At 48.7% G+C, this 16,715-nt stretch overlaps 1 protein-coding gene and 1 long non-coding RNA gene across 3 annotated transcripts in view; one reads left to right on the top strand and one right to left on the bottom strand.

The window, feature by feature from the left end:
• Nucleotides 1-16,715, top strand: part of ASTN2 (astrotactin 2) — a 628,164-nt gene that overhangs the window by 523,335 nt on the left and 88,114 nt on the right. The window lies entirely within an intron of this gene.
• Nucleotides 13,216-15,197, bottom strand: LOC119844090. The gene is made up of 3 exons (XR_005289167.2): nt 15,144-15,197; nt 13,861-14,356; nt 13,216-13,312 (listed from the first exon to the last, which is right to left on the bottom strand). It is a non-coding gene; the product is annotated as an uncharacterized LOC119844090 (long non-coding RNA).

Genomic DNA, 16,715 nt, shown 5'->3' with positions numbered 1-16,715 from the left:
CTGTTGAGACTTGCTTGAGGTCATGCAGTAAGTCTGTGGCAGAGATCAGGTTGCCTGACTCTCAGGTGAGCAGGCTAACCACTGAACTGTCCTTCTTTCCATTTTCAGCAGGTGTGGAGCCCTCCTTCCCTTACCTGTGTCATTGAAGACAAAACTCCTCATTTGTCAGAAACGGGGTTCCCAAAGCAGGGACCATTTTTGAGTGACCCTGGCCCAATTCATGGTTTCAGGTACTGGGCGGTGCATGGTTTCTATCAGGTAAAAGAAAGTGGGTTTGGCTGGGCTTCTCTTAGAGATGGTAAGTCTCTGCTGATTTTTCTGGCAACTCCCACTGGCTGCTGGATGTTTGAATCCCCCCCTCTATCTCTCCTCCACACACATTCACTTGTCACTGGAATAGCAGCCTATTCCTCAAAGCAGATCCTGCCTGAACAACCTGCTGCAGATAACCATGCTCTTACCTTCTACAGTGTCTTCTCTCTGAGGATCACCCTGGACTTTACACACATTAATGACTAGCCTCACAACCCTCCTGAATGGTAGGGAAGTATTGGCAGCTGGGGTTAGAGCCACTGCAAGTGGTCTTGGCCAAGTCACTTACCCTCTCTGTGCCTTTGTTTCTCTCCTGTAAGATGAGGACTGTGATACTCACCTCCTGAGATAATCAGATGAAGAGGGCAATAGACGTGTACTTCATCTCCCCTTGGTTTAGCAATGGGGAAACTGAGGCACAGAGAGGCGAAGTCACATAATGAGTTGGCAGCAGAGCCAGGAAGAGAACTCACACCTCCCAGAACCTTGTTTTAACCTCTAGATCATATTACCAACTGCCATCCCCTCTTAAAAGAACAAGCATCCCCCAATATACCCGCCTATGTCCTCCCAACCCCACCCACCATTCCAAACCTGGCAGTTTTTCCTTCCTGTGCAATAACCCACTGGCCCGGCTGGAAGACTGATTTCCATTTCAAAGCTAACCAAGGGTTAATTATAACCAAGAGCAAACATGAGGATATATGTGTGCGCCCGGGAAAAATACAAGTCTCCAGTGGCTGGTGAGGTGGCACTGGTTTGACCTCAGTGTGTCTTGGGTACTGTGTCTCCCCTGGCTGTTGCTGGTATGGCACAGCCAGATCCGTGCGTAGGTGCAGCTCCTGGGGATTTGTCAGTGACATTAAAGCTTGCTGAAGCCCTTTGTATTTGTGCATGCGCACACACGCACACACACACATACATACACACACTCTCTCTGTCACTGGGAAGCAGATCTTGGGGCCTTTTTGATTGCTGTCTTTTTGTTCTGTAGCCAGCCTCTGGTTACTGTTCTGAAAAGGTTAAAGTAGTTGGGGGAGGAATCAATCTTCCCCCTTCCTAACGAGAGTTTGGGGACCTTTTCCCTGATGACGTCAGAGTCGTCTCCAATAGCCCTTGCAGTGAGGCCTGATTTGCAAAGGACACCCTAGGGTATAGCAGAAGCCTTAGTGAAACCTTAAAAAAAATCCCTTTGAAATGATTCTCTGTTTCTTTTATGTCCTGATTTCACCCTTTGGGTGGTGGGGGGAGGGTTTGGGGTTTAAAGCAGGGGAGGGTAAAGTTTGTAACCTCCTCCCCCCCTGCTCACTCTCTGCCTGGTTCTCTCTTCCAGCTGCCATGCAGGAATAGGCCAAGCCTGAACAGCTGGGTTGCTCCATCCTTTCTTGGCTGAGAAGGCGAGGGGGCCCAGTCTGGGTCTCTCAAAACTCAGGCAGTCCCAGCCCTTCCAGTCTGTGTGTGTGTGTTTCCTTTCTTAACGGCTGGCTTGCGACTTGGACTCTGTGCCCCCACTAGGGAATCAGAGCCCCACTCCACACACACACATATACAAACACAGGCTAGCCAGGCCTTGGGGTCTGGAACAGAGGAACAAATGGGGCTCCTCGCCTCCCTGGAGCAGGAAATGGGCAAGGAACAGGTGGAGTTTTGGTGTCACTCCTCCTGCTGTCTGGTTGATGTTCTGGAGCCAGTGTGAGGGGTGCTGTGAGTGGCAGTGGGCATAGGTGAGGTGTCCCCCAACTACCCGGCCACAAGGGGAAAGGAGGGACGGATTTGTGTCTTAGAAGGGGCACAGTGTCTCCCAGGGCTACTCCCAGAGCGGTGCATCTTCTGAGCTGTCCTCTGCTCAGGGCTGTGCCCAAAGGCACAATCTCACTCTTCATTTGCAGAGCTTTTGTATTGCTAGGGAATTCACTCAGTTCTCAAACCCCTGATACAGGCAGGACGCTGATTCTGGAGAAATCTGAATGTAGAAGAATGGCAAGTTTTGTGCCATCCTGTTAGCACATGTTGTTCCTGCAGGGAGAGGGTGACGTGGCTTCTGCTTACTCCCTGAGGCCTGGGGGCTTGTTACCTAATCTGGATATAAGGGAGGAAAGAAGCACTCTCTGAGAAGTGAGGATCTAGAGTGTGGGCTGAGCAGGCCTGAGGGAGGAACCATAGGAGCAGCCATGCTCTGGGAGAAAGCTTGAACTGAACTTTGTTATCTTATTGTTGAGGATTTTGTAAGCAAAAGTCCCAAGTCCCAGGAAAAGGGGAGTATTTGACTCTTTGGTGTGTGGACATAGTTGTAGACAGATTGGGAAAAAGCCTGCTCTGAAGTTCTTCAGTAATTAGGCAATTACTCCTTAATCAAAAGCTACTAATAGCCACTTTTTCCCCTTACCTGGAGCTGCCACTTCTGAGGCTTAGTCTCCACTATAAAGTTTTGATGACGTAGCCATGTCAGCTAGGAGTGTGAAAAAAATCACACCCCCTCGCTGCCCTAACTGTCAAGCTCTGTCAGCAAAGCCTTCTGTGCAGACAGAAAAGCTTCTGCTAATGTTCACAGAGGTGCTGTGAACTATGCCGGCAGAAGAAATTCTTCTGTTTGCTTACACTGTCTCCACTATGGGATTCTGCCAGCATAGCTATATTGCAAAAGCTGTGCCCTTCAGACAAGCCCTGAGAGGCTGAAATACAGCAGTTCAGGTGGTCTGCTTATATACCAAGTGACGTGCATTTGGTGAGGTCTCTTCCTAATCCCTAAAAGTCATAGTTTGTCACGGTAAAACTACAGCGTGGATGAAATTCTATGGCAGGAGGTCAGACTAGCGGACCTTACCTGGCCTTAAAAGCTATGAATCTGTGAGCACAGGTTTGTGTAGCTAGCAGTATTCCTATGGGATGCAGTCTTGCTTTCCAGAGTGAGACTGGCAAGAAGGGAGACAAGGAAACACAGATGCTCATGAGTCTGTTGGACATGGTTTTATGCCACCTGTTTGTTCTTTTGCGGGTGTGTAACAGAAGAACATCCCTACCCTTCCTTATGCCTGAGTCCTATCAAGCTCAGCAGGTCCCCAGCACAGACATTCTGATAGCCGGGGAATGAAATTGGCACACGTTCCTACGTTAACAAGCAAAACAATTAGGAGTCTCTATCTCTCCCTGCTCTCTCCAAGCATCAGCATTTTGGATTTTAAACTAAGGTGGCAACACTGTGAATCGGGTCAGATGCCAGTATCTGCTAGCCAGAGGCTAGGACTGGAACAGCAGGGGATAATGTCAATCTGGATCGAGGTGGACAGGCAAAAGAGGGTGGAATTTAACCTAATAATATCATATGTCCAGCTCTGACCATATTCACCCTTCTCAAAGACTACAAGACATGTATTTTATTCAGGGATAGTGGGCACAACTGCTTTAGATGGTCTTGAACCCAAACCCCATGACCCATCCTGAGGAAGTTTAGTTCTGGGTCAAAATTTTACAGCAAACCAACCCTGAATCCAACAGCATCCAGCATTTGGGCAAAGCTGGATTCACATCTGGATCCTGATCCAAATGTTGCAAATTAGGCCTATCTGTTCTTCCTTCTCTTCCTTAATTCTATGAATGTTGTGGCTCTTTAGCTGAGTCAAAGATCTAGCAATGCTTAGGGCCTCACCTTACTGAGATTCTGGGCTGCAGTTCTCCCAGAGATTTCTGCTCTCCTGCAATCTGTAACAACTGCCCACATTCTGCTCGCCTGGCCCTACATATTCCCTGTCTGATGCCAAACACTCTAGGCTCTTCAGGGCAGGGACTGTTTTCCCATGTGCAGTGGAGCCCTCTCCCTGGTTGTTTTAGGGGGTTGTACTGTAATGCAAATCAGTATAAATAGCACCATCGTGTCCTATGGTTGCTGACTGCCCACTACCTCATTCTTAAATAACCTGTAGCAAGAACAAACCGAAAGCGGGTGATTGCTCCTGCAAACCTTCTGCACTTTGCTCATCCCCAGGGCGCAGGCAGCTATGTTATGAAAACTAGCATAAGGGAGGGGTTATTTATTTATTTGTCTTTATAAAGAAACCTCCATACCGTGACACTCAGATGCCATGTAAATGGGCTCCCTAGGAATGGATTAGATAGAGCTGCAACCTCAGAAATGCTCATCACATGGCAGTGTCAAGATGGGGAAAAACAGACTTTACAAGAGTCAAAGAAGAATCAATGGAGAATCAGGTGTACAGTGGCCATGAGGTGCCATATATGTCTATTAGAGCACGATTTTCTCTCACCTTCCTCTGAAATGGCTGGTTTTGGCCACTGTCAAGAGAGAGGAGATTGGCGAGACAGATTGTTTGGTCTAGCGAGGCAGGTAATAGGATTGCATAGCGTTTTCATGGCACTCTTGTCCCTGGCACGTAAAATAGTGCTACCCATCCCCATTCTACTTTGTTCTGGTGTTGGTGGGTGTTAGGCTAAGACCAACCTTTTCTTAGCATCTTAGAAAAATAACCGTAACCCTTTAAATGTCTCCATATCTCTAGCTACTTTCTTGCCCATTGTCTGGATGCCTCTTGCTCTCAGAGCTGCTCCTGCCTCTGATTCCCAAGCCTTTCCAGTGCCTCTCTGGGGTTCATGGCTATGAAGGATGTGCGTGCCCTGCTCCCATGGCTTGTGCAATGAATAAAAATAAAACTGGTGTTTTATCGGCAGCCACCCCAGGCCACAGCATCTGAGCAAAACCGGGCAGCCCATTGCTCCCTCTGCTGCTTCCTTGCATATGTCCCCATGGGGCAAAGAGTCAGGATAGCCAGTGGAATGTCCCCAGCTGAAGGTGATGAAGTAAGGAGAGGTTAACGCCTTTACTACTTCTCCTAGGAAAGCTGCACCGAGTTTGGAGATTCCTTATGACCTCATGACCTAAGTGGGTCAGAAAGGACCAGAAGGGTCTCTAAGCTTAACCTCTGTTTCTCTGCCCATACGGGACAGAGTCATCCCAAACTGCTCCAGCTCCAGCCCGTGATGAATTGCTTCGCCTGGCATCGCTATCGCCAGCCACTGGCCAAGTTGTTGGGCAAGAGACAGCAGAGCTTGCCCCCGAACAACTGGAGTGCAGGCCGCCTCCAAGAAAAACATCCAGCCTGCTGCCTCGATTGAGCAAGAGGCTGGAAGAGGAGAACGAGCCAGTGTGACGCAGACAGGGCTGGGAGGGTCCCAGAGAAGCCTGATGCCGCGCTCAGAGCCTCGCTGCAGCCCCAGCTGTTTGGTCGGCGCGCCTCTTTGCAGACTTCTCTTGAAATGCTTTGTGCAGCCAAGTTTGTTTCAGACCAGCCGTGAGATGCTGTAAATCATAGTAGTTCCTCTCCCCCCTCCTCCTGTCTCACTCTCCCCTCCATCACTCCTTCTTTTTCTTTTTTCCTTCTGCTGCCGCTTCTCCTCACTTCTGAATTACCTTAAGCAAACACCACCGCATCCGATCCGAGCCAGGCGAGAAAGCAACACCAACCCCTTTGCCAAATGCAGGCTTAGAGGCACGGCACAGACACAGCTCCATTAAGCCAGGCCAAGCCTTACGGGAATCGTTCCTGGCCCTGGCTTGAAAAACAAATATAGCATGTCGGTTTTCTTTGGCCGCCTCGGGGGGAAGGGGGCTGGGGGGGGGGTCATCCGAGGACACAGGTTTGCTGTTCTGATCTGAAGTAAAGTCCAAAAGAGCAGAGTCGTAGCCTGGAGAGTGGTGGCAATGGTCTGTCGTTATTTCCATGCCAGGGATACATCCAGCGACTGCTGAGGATGGGCTTGTTTTGGTGGCGTTGTATGTCACATGTGGGAGAGGGGAAGATAAGGAGAGAGGCTGGGAGCTCTTTCAGTGTGTGTCAAACCAAAGCTGAGCAAACCCGTAACAGGTAAAACCTTCACCTTCCCTCTGCATGGGCAAGGGACTGTGCATACATGCCAAAATGCCGGGGCATGGCCACTGACATCCATACAATTACACCATCACGCCTTCCAGTTTGCACATGCCTCTGTGTCCTCTCACTTGATTATTTCAGAGCAGCCCAACGGGTGCTTGAAGCCCTGCAGAAGACGTAGGCACATCTGACCCCAGCCCAGTCTCACGTACACACCTTTTCACTTTTCCACCTCCTGATCCAAATTCACAGCTGGGGTAAACTTGACTCCAGTGGCATTGCACTCCTCTACATTGGGTCTGATTTCAGTAGTGTCTCCTGAGAAGCAGGGGCTGTGAGAAATGGGCAGGGTTGAGTTCAAGACACTTGGCTTCATTCCTCAAGCTCTGCCACATACTTCCTGTGTGGCCCTGGACAAGTCATTCAATTTCTCTGTACCATCTGAAAAACAGAGATGATGATTGTTTCTTTCTCTCACTTTTCATATGTCTTATCTGTTTCGAGTGTAAGCTCTTTGGGGGAGGAGCTATGCATCTGGACAGCACCTACCACAGTGGGGCTCTGTTCTCGGTAGGCATTTTGATGTGCAGCTGGAATACAGATAAATAATAATAATTTACATTGGATCTAAATTTGACCCTTGGACTCTAGGGAAGCCAACCTGAAAAAAGAAAAATTGCTGACAACATCCAATATGTGTACTGACATTCCAGGTTTTTTTACTGGCAAATTTCCAGACAGTAAGAAAGGTCAATAAACTATCATATATATTTATATATATAATCTAACTTATATCATATACATATTTATCATATCTGCACACACACAGTCATACAATAGCCTGGAAAATTAGGATTTCCAAACAACTTTGTATTTGTATAACCTCTATTTATGGCCATGTGTGTGCATTTTTTCTTTTCCTTTTTTTCAGAACCCACCTTTTCATCTGCCAAAAAAAAAAAAAGGCAAAAGGCCATAAATCTAGATTTATATTAAACCTTCTTGTATACTCAGAAGTTTACACTGGAGTAAGGGGGGGAAATGTCTCAAAGTTAATTTACCGTTTTTATAGCTATGTTACAAAAAAAAATACTGACTTTTACTGAGACTAGACCTTTGATGTCTTTTTTTTTTACTGCCAGTCAGGAAATTCACTGCCAGTTGCTTACCCTGTCTGGGATGGAGACATGTATGCATGCGCATACACACACACAAGTACACACACCTTTCTCTGCGATGCACTTGCATCCAAACCTAGAATCTTGATTGGTCCTGGGATGGCTCATTTACGCCTTCCCAGTGATCTTTCTGGAAAAAAAAATATGGCTCAGTGGATAAGGTACCGACCTTGAAGTCAGGAGAGCGGGGGTCTATTTCCTGCTCAGCTACCGATCTTCAGGTTGACCTTGGTCAAGACTCTTCCCCCTGTTTCCCCTCCTTCCATTTGTCTGTCTTCTCCATTTAGATTGTAAGCTGTTTAGGGCAGGGACTGTCTCTTACGATGTTTCTGTACAATGCCTAGCACGAATGGGTCCTAATTTGAACAGGGTGAGGACCGAATTTTCCCTTTCGTGGGAAATTCTGTGATTTCAATTTTTTTTTTCTGTTCCAAAGTGGAACAACAACAAATGGACATTTCCTGCAAAAGTGGAATTAATTTGGGTTGACTGAAACATTTAATGTTGATAAATCTGAAATGTTTAGTTCACTTGACCTTTTTAAACTGTATGTGTAAAAAACACAAGGAATTTTGTTGTGAAAAGTTATTTTGAAATGAAAAAGCGAAACCTGCCATTCTGAAAACACTGAAACAGGACATGTCAGCGTCACTGAGGTGCTTCATTCCCCAAACATGAACTTTTGTGGAAATGTATACAGTTTTGAAAATGTTGTTTTTATTTGAATGAAAAACGCATTTGTCATCAAAACCCCATTGTGAAGCAAAGTGCCTGACTCACTCTCTCCCTAATCACAGTTGGAGTCCCTCAGCAATACTGTCGTATCAGTAATGAAGACGTAAGGGGACTCTGTTGACAGCTCTCGAGAAGTCAGCATTCAGAAGAATCTGTTTCACATTTTCTGTTACATTTCCGTACATTTTAGCTCTGGGTGACCCTTCACTCCCAAAGCAAAGGATTAACTGCCTCCCTCAGCAGCTTGTCCAGTGCCTTCACTCTGGTCTTTACCAACTGGCAAGGTGATACCAGCAGGGTTTCTGAGACCACCAAGCAACTGGTCCTTCTCAGAAGGAAATCCTGTAGAGGCTTAGCATTCTGATGCTGATATCACAGCAGGGGCAAGAATCTTCTTGATCCAGTCAGGCCTCTTCCCAAAGAAGGAGGGAATGTTTAGGGGTCTGGAACGGCTTCTGTATGAGGAGAGATTAAGAAGATTGGGACTTTTCATCTTGGACAAGAGACAACTAAGGGGGGATATGATAGAGGTCTAAAAAGTCATGACGAGTGTGGACAAAGTAAATAAGGAAGTGTTATTCCTTCTCATAACACAAGAACTAGGGGTCACCATTTGAAATGAATAGGCAGCAGGTTTAAAACAAACAGAAGGAAGTATTTCTTCACACAATGCACCGTCAACTTGTGGAACTCATTGCCAGGGGATGTTGTGATGGCCAAGACTTTAGCAGGGTTAAAAAAAGAACTAGATACATTCTGGAGGATAGGTCCATCAATGGCTATTAGCCAGGATGCATAGGCACTGACTCCATGGGTGCTCCGGGGCTGGAGCACCCATGAGGAAAAATTAGTAGGTGCTCTGCACCCACCGACAGCCAAGCTCCCCTCCCCGCCCCACCTCGCCTTTGCCTCCTCCCCTGAGTGCACCGCATCCCCAGTCCTCCGCCTACCTCCCAGTGCTTGCCGCTGCCAATCAGCTGTTTGGCGGCATAGCAAGCTCCAGGACGGAGAGGGGAGGAGCAGGAACGTGGGGTGCTCAGGGAAGAGGCGGGACCGGGGCGGGGTTTTGGGGAAGGAGTCGGAGTTGGGGCGGGGATTTTGGGGAAGGGGTTGGAATGGGGGCAGGGCACAGGCAGGAGGGGGCAGGGAAGGGGTGGAGTTGGGGCAGGGCCGGGAGCGGAGCGGGGTCAAGCACCCACCGGAGCGAGCAGAAGTCATCACCTGTGCCAGGATGGGCAGAGATGGTGTCCCTAGCTTTTGTTTGCCAGAAGCTGGTAATAGGTGACATGGGATGGATCACTTGATGATTACCTTTCTGTCGGAAGACAGGATACTGGGCTAGATGGACCTTTGGACTGACTCAGTATGGCTGTTCTTATGTTCATATGCTCTCTGCAACTGCCTTGCAGTATAGCCAGTTGGTGACCGTGATTATTAGAGTCTTTACGAGGCACTGCAGTGGGCTTACTAAGATGTACGCTGAGGACAGCTGAGTATTATGGTTGCCTGCAAAGACATACTCAGAGTCTGTTACATCCTGCAAAAGGTTCCAAACACCCTTCCTTGCATTGCTTCTGTGCAGAGGGGCTTGCAGAAAGCACCAGACTTTTATCTCTCCTCACGCTGCACCTTGGTTTATGCCTACGTGAGAACTGCCTGGCTTTGTTAAGGCTGCGATGAGAAACCCACTTATGGTTTCAGGACACAGCTACCCATCACAGGAATCTCAGTCTCTTGCGTAATCTTTCCACACCCATGCAGCCTTCCAAGGTGTGGTCCACATCCAGCAGCTGTCCACGCTGCAGGTGGAAATGCAGCTGGTGATAGAAGCCAGGCATACTGGAGGGTTCAGCTCATTGTGACAAGCTGTCACACTCTATAGCTTTATCCAGTGGCCGGGGCAGGAGGAGAGCATTAGAGCTAGGAGTTTAGGGCCCATCTCCAGGACATCAGCAAGTGAACACTTGAGAAATGAGACTGGAGGGAAGCGATTGTCTGTGTTCCCATCAGCAGCAGTACGTGCAGTGAGCGGGAGGGAGGGAGGGTGATGGTAAGAGAAGGTTGGTTGGACACAACCCAGAGGAGGGGAAAGAAAACACACAAGGCCCCTAATGAGGTGACGACGGAGAGCTCTGGATTCCAGAGCAAAGCGTCAGTGGGGAAAGAGGGAATCCTTTAGCTGCAGCCTTTACGGGCATTATTTCGTGTACTTATTTATTTACTTTTTAAAAGGACTTAGCTTCCTTGTGTCAGCCAAGAAAGTGTCTTTCTCCTTGTGTGCCATGGTTTCCCATTGGCTTGGCGCCGGGCAGGGTTTTCCTGTTTGCTCCTGTGGTCTCTCAAGGCAAAGAATTGGAATCTCTCCAAGTCTGAGTTGGTGTTGTTTTCCCCCACCTCCATTATCCTTGCAAGGTGAGTCGCTCTAGGTGACAGGATGGTGGCCTTCAGAGCGCCCTGGACCATCCCGGGTAATGACCCTAGGATTCTTCCCCCTGCACCATGTGTCTGAAAGATGCTGTCAGCTAGGGAGCCCCATTCAGCTGCTCTCTGTCCTGTTGCAGGAGCACGCTTGGAAATAACGCCAGCAGCACCTTTCTTAAATCATGTATATTACATGCAGCCTCAGTGTTCATCGGGAGGCCACTGTGATGACTGGGAGGGATTTACCAGGTCCAAATTCACTTGACAGAAAAACAAAATTCCAGCGTAATTTTAACCAGCTGTGGTAGGAGAGAGAGGGCAAGAAAAGGAGAACTCTGTGTGGGGAGGGGGAGGGAGGAGAGGAGAGGAGAGATGGCTGTTCTGAATGGACTGGATGTGCGCAGTCTTTGCATTCGAAGAAACACACTGTTGCTGGAGACAAGGTTCTCAGGATGCTCGGTAGTAGACACCACTAACTGGGTGCTTCCAGACATTTTCCATAACCCTAACCATGATATGGACTGTGGAGGTTGCTGCTTCTGTGCCTTCACCTTCTGTAATGATCCCTTTCCCCTGGCAGCGGTATATATCAGCGTGCCACTCAGTCCTCGAGACCCTTCTTCATAAAAAGTAAATATTCAGTGGAACTGTGCTCCACTCCAAATGTCACCCGCCTGTCAGCTACTCTGCAATATTTCTATTGCAGGCACCCAGACCCTGCCCCTAGGTAGCGTGATTTAGAGCAGTCTGCAGCTCTCTCATCCTTTAACACCAAGCTCAGTGCTGGCTCAGATCATGTCCTAGGACCTGTAGTCACCATGAGCCACACCTCCATATTACAGGCGACAGCTGCCGTGGGTTGCATGTAGAACTCCTTTGGTCTGCAGTCTGCCCTTCGGACACCCCTACCATAAAGCTTCCATCTTGCTAGGATGAGCCGGGGATCCTATAAAAGCTTTTCCTCTGATACGCTTTCTCTTCCACCCTCCAGCAGGCTGCATTCTCTTTGATATGCGTTGCTTTGTTTCCATCTTCATGTGGCCTGTTTTTGTTTCTGTGGCTGCTTTTCTTCTTCCCTATCTACTCCTTAAAGGGTGGAAGAATGTTGGTTGTATTTGGGAGGCACATGCAGCTGTTATACATGTCAAATAGGGCACCAGTTGTTTCACTTAATTGTGGCCAGCACCTACTGTTTAGTAGCAGGAGAGAGACAGATGGCAAAGACAAAGAGGGAATTAATGGACATGTATGTGCATTTAATGCTGGTCTTAGCAATGACTCTGAACCCATTTCCCACTGGTTCTCCCTGTGTTTGCATTGGGCAGCAATGACGTGATTCCCGGAGCTGATGATTTAAACGTGCCTTGACACAAAGTAGCCACGGCCAGATGATAGCACATTTCTAGAGGGGACCACCTTCTCCTGGGCCATTGACTGTCCCTGATCCTTCAGTCCTGGGTTCCCACACCTGGACAGGCCCAGTTCTCCGCCAGCAGGTTGTAAGGCTGAGCATCTCCTGATGTGACAGGAACACTGAGTGGCATTGTTCAGCTCATCTGGAGGCTGTGGCTGGAAGGAACCATTTGGCAGGGTGCAGGGGGTAAGATCGTGTTGCACCAGCAAAAGTCATGAAAAAAAGCCCTCAAACCCCCACTCAGTAGCAGCAGTTATACTAGTGCCCATTCTGCCAAGTACCGAGATACCCGTCACTGGCATCGACTTGCCCTAGCAGGATGCAGTTGCTACGTCCAAGGAGCAGCAAGGAGCAACGTGCTCTCTGCTCCAAACCATTGCAATCCTTCCTCCTTGTATTCGGGGCCTAGACACCACAGTGCCGGGTGCCCAAGAAACGTAGAGATAAATCACACAGCTATGGACATGTTCTCGCCAGTCTCCTGCATCGATCCCCTTCCCCTCCCCCTGTCCTGTCGAGCTATGTGTGTGTAAAACACCTATCACTCCCATGCTCTAATAACTTCCACATGGTGCCGGGCCTTGTGGACAAATTCCCTTGAACAGTAGGAAACATTCCTTGGTCTCTCATCGTGTCTGTCTTTGGGAAGGAGGGGGAAGAACGAGGATGACAGGCTGAGGAACTCTTAATATTCCACTCGGAGAGCTGATTAATTCCATCCTCCCCAGCCGCGTTTGACCATCTCCAACCCGCCCCTCTCCTTCTGGTTCTTGTTGTTCTCTCCTCTCCACCTGGCTCCATTTGGCAAGGAAACTGACGGGACTTCACGCCGTGTGGTGCTCCCAATGGAAAACCCAGATGGCAAGAAGCTCTGTCCCCCGCACAGTCCAGGGCCTGGGCTCATGCTGTCAGAGGGAAGGCTGCATATTCCACGTGGCGGAGACCAAACAGATTGGGGATTCAACATTCCTCTGCAGCAATTCAACCCCAATCAGGGAAAGGAGGAACCTTCCCACTCCCCCATCCCACCACTCCAAGGCAGGTTAGTGTGCAATCTTAAACGGTAGAAACATTCCCAAATGAACCGCTGAAAACAACTGAGCACGGTGAACTCTCTCCTCGTATTCACACCCACACACTCACACTTGCACTGACACGCACCCAGTTGTACTCACCCTCATCCATATGTGCATGCGCACACTCCTACTCACACCCTTGCCCTTACACTTTTGCTCACCCACCCTCTCGCACACTCATACACATCCTTGAAAACCCCTGTGCTCACCGACTCTTTCCGTACCATCCCCATCTGTCATCACGTGGAGCCCTGGCCATTCTGTCTCCAGATGTACGCTCCAGCTCTTGCTCAGCTGTGATGCAAGGGAGAGGGGGGGAAGAGAGAGACGGGCATTTTGATTGCAATTATGGGCTTGATTGATGAGAATCATATTAAAACACAGCCATCTGTGTGCCTCTCCCCTGTTCAAGACGTATAAAAGACCAAACCAGCCATCTGACCCCCAGCTCTCCCTCCCCATCCACTCCCTTCTTCCATACTCATCAGTGACCTGCTTGCCAAGACACTTGCCCATACTTAACTCTTCTCCCAAAGAGACCATGCTGTGCATTCTTGTATTAGAAGCCAAAAAAAAATTCTATTCTGCCTGCACTTTGCAGCCTGATCCTTTAAGCTGCTTTCCTGGGACGGAAACAAAGGAAAAGAAGGAGGTGCTAGTGAAAGGTGCTCGAGTGACATCCTTGGTAAAGTTCTCCTTCACTCCACCTCTAGAACAGACCAAGGATGGGCAGGGCAAGCTGCCCGCACACTGCCCTCCAGAGTGACCCAGGCCTGTTCGGAAGAGATCCCCTTGAGGGATGAAAGGAGAGTGTGGTCTCTGTGTCCCATTCCTTCCTTCACCTTTCTTCTGAGGCTGCCAGCGAAGGTCCCCATTGTCAAGAACTGGGGGGTTCTGGGAGTTTCTCCTTCCAGGATGTTCTCATGACTAAAGCCCAGGACAGGAACAGAACTGAGGTGCAAGTCTCCTCCCATGCCAGCGTAAGTCAAGTCAATGGAGTCACATGGGAGGACGCGAGAAGAGAATCAGTCCTCCCCTTGTTTCTATTCTCAGTGCTGCTACAGACTCCCTGGGCCATTAAGGTCAAAGAAGCTATGCGGATTTACACCAGCTGGGGATATGTCCCTTCTTGTGACCTTGGGTAAATCATTTCACAGCTCTGTGCCTTAGTTTCCCCACACCTTAGATGTCTTAGGCATTTGTAAAGGCACATCCACATTACAAAAAGAACGGTGAGCCAGTATGACTAACTAACAGCTGTGGGCTTCCACATTATACCACAATCTTTTTATCATGCGTGCAGATGGGAGAACAGATGTAGCACTGGGGATTTCTCATCTGAAAAAAACAAACACAAACAAGTTACAACATGGCTTCCCCTATCCTTGGCATAGAACCACGGCAGCCCAGAGTTTGCCTTGAGTAGGAAAAGCGGTCACATTTGAGTCAGGATTAGCTAATGCATTCTAGCTAAGCCCAACCTAGTCTTATTTTAAATGCAGGGGAAAGCATTCAGTTTAATTTTAGTCATGTCATAGGCTAGGCAAGAGCTTACCATGCTAGCTAAGCCTGACCCAAACTCAACTACTTTCCCTACTGGAATCAAACCCACAGCATTCCTGCAGTACTTGTTAGTGCTCAATGGGCCTTGGTAGGTAGATGGGCTCTATTGTAGGTACTACAAGGTTGCGAGCCATATACGTACTGTGGCAGAGCTCTGACCGTGTCCCCGTGGGTCCTGCACTTCCAGGCAGTTTATGCTAGCCTCAGCGGCTCACTGCAACCCTCCATGTAGCCCTTCTCTCTCTAGAGCCAGGGTTACAATCTACTGAGCCCTTTTCATCATAAGCCAGCAAGGAGGTTGGTGAGAGAACTCCCACAGTCTTTATTGCTCCTACAGCCTTATACCAAAACAGTTTAGCCTCCTGTCCTGACAGGGGCCTGTTTTCCCCTCCCAGGAGGTGTTTCTGTAGTGGCAGGTTGGGAGGAACCAGGGCCCGCCCTCTACTCCGGGTTCCGGCTGAAGGACCCTAATGGTAGTAGCTGTTGGCAGCCGATCTTTCACTGCCAGAGTTGCTACATTTCCCTGGGCCACTTCCCCACAGCTCTCCTGCTTCTCCCTTACCAAGGACTTGAGGATGTCTTCATTAACCGGCCCTTCAGTTGCACTTCCTGTCCCCTGGCTCTCCTCTGCCTGACTGGAGTGAGCCCTTTTATAGTATCAGAGGGGCCTTAATTAGAGTCAGGTGGTCACATTAGTTTAAAGGCCTTACCTAACTCTTTGCAGGTTAATTGGAGTCAGGTGTTCTCATTTGTCTGGAGAAGCCCCTGCTCTGGTCAGTCAGGGAACAGAAAACTGTTAATCCAGTGACCAGTAAATCTGCCTTCTGCTACTCTGCTGTACCCAACTGGCCTGGGTCTATCACAGTACCCCACCAACCAGGTTGAGACCCCACCAACCTAGGCCACTGAACATCGGTTAGGGTAGTGACTTTTCATTGCAACTAACCTGTGTGGAATTCCAACCTCCAGATTTCTACCCCTGGAGTGGGATGGTGACACCGGGTTGCAATGCCAATCCAGAATAGCATCAAGGAAGTTTGACTTGTATTTATTTATTTATTTATTTATTTGTGCAGAATTTTGTTTTTCTGGATAGTTCTTTTGAACTTCATATTTAACCCTAGCAAGATAAACCTTATTGTGATGGGGCTATAGGAGTAAAATCCCACACAGGACCTGAGAGTGCTGGACCTATATGGAGTATGGAAGCACTTGCAATCTGCTAATGAGGGTTAATGGGATAAGCAGGGTATATGTGGAGGATGGGAAGAGACTTCACCTCCAACTAAGGAGCTATCCTCACTACAGAGTTAACCAAGGTTCTTACTTGGGTGTTGCCCCAACTTCTTCCCATCCACACGCAAAACCCTCTCAACTGAGTGTGGTGCTGCTTTTAACCCAAGCTAGCTGGCTCCTCTGGGATATAGGCTAAAACCAAAGCGATGCTTTCACTTGGGCTAGTAATCTGCCCATTTTGCGGTGTAGACAGGTGAAATTCCACAAGTGCTAATAGTCCTCCATGCCTTCCTGTAATTCCCTTTGTGTGCCAAGAAGGACAGACAAGTTCTCCCACAGTTCATTGGGAAAGAATCACAGAGCGACTCGTCTTCCAGCAGCACAAAGAGCCAAATTATGTGCCCCCAGATGTTCTAGTGACACCAGAGGGGAGCACAGCACCAGTGAGGCTGCCGTAACTCAGTATGGCAGCTCACGTCCTGGCTAGGGAAACCCAGGCGCTGAGCCCCTAAGTTAACTCTGCAGTAAAGACAGATCCCTAGAAGAAACAGCCCTGCTCAGGAAGGCGCTTGTCAAATGAGACTGAGGACAGCCAATGGGGTGTATCTTAGGTGCCTGTACACCCAGATGATAGTGGAAAGAAAGAGACTGGATTTTGGCTGAAGAAGGCCTATTCTGACCTAGTGACTTTCCACTGTAAATAATATACCATTCTCCCTCTCTAAAATTTTCCCTTCGGTTTTATCTGAATGCCAGATTTTCCAGCAGTCCCCATGCTCAGCTGCTGTGTCATGCTCCAAGCAGCTGCCACGTCCCACCCTGGAGACAGCCGCATATGAAGTGCCTGCATTCTCCCCTGGGATCATGTCAATCAGGAGTCGTTCCATTAAGTCAGTGG

Source organism: Dermochelys coriacea, chromosome 16 (assembly GCF_009764565.3).
Source record: "Dermochelys coriacea isolate rDerCor1 chromosome 16, rDerCor1.pri.v4, whole genome shotgun sequence".
Classification (NCBI taxonomy): Eukaryota; Metazoa; Chordata; order Testudines; family Dermochelyidae; genus Dermochelys; species Dermochelys coriacea.
This window is presented reverse-complemented; position numbering and strand designations above follow the sequence as displayed.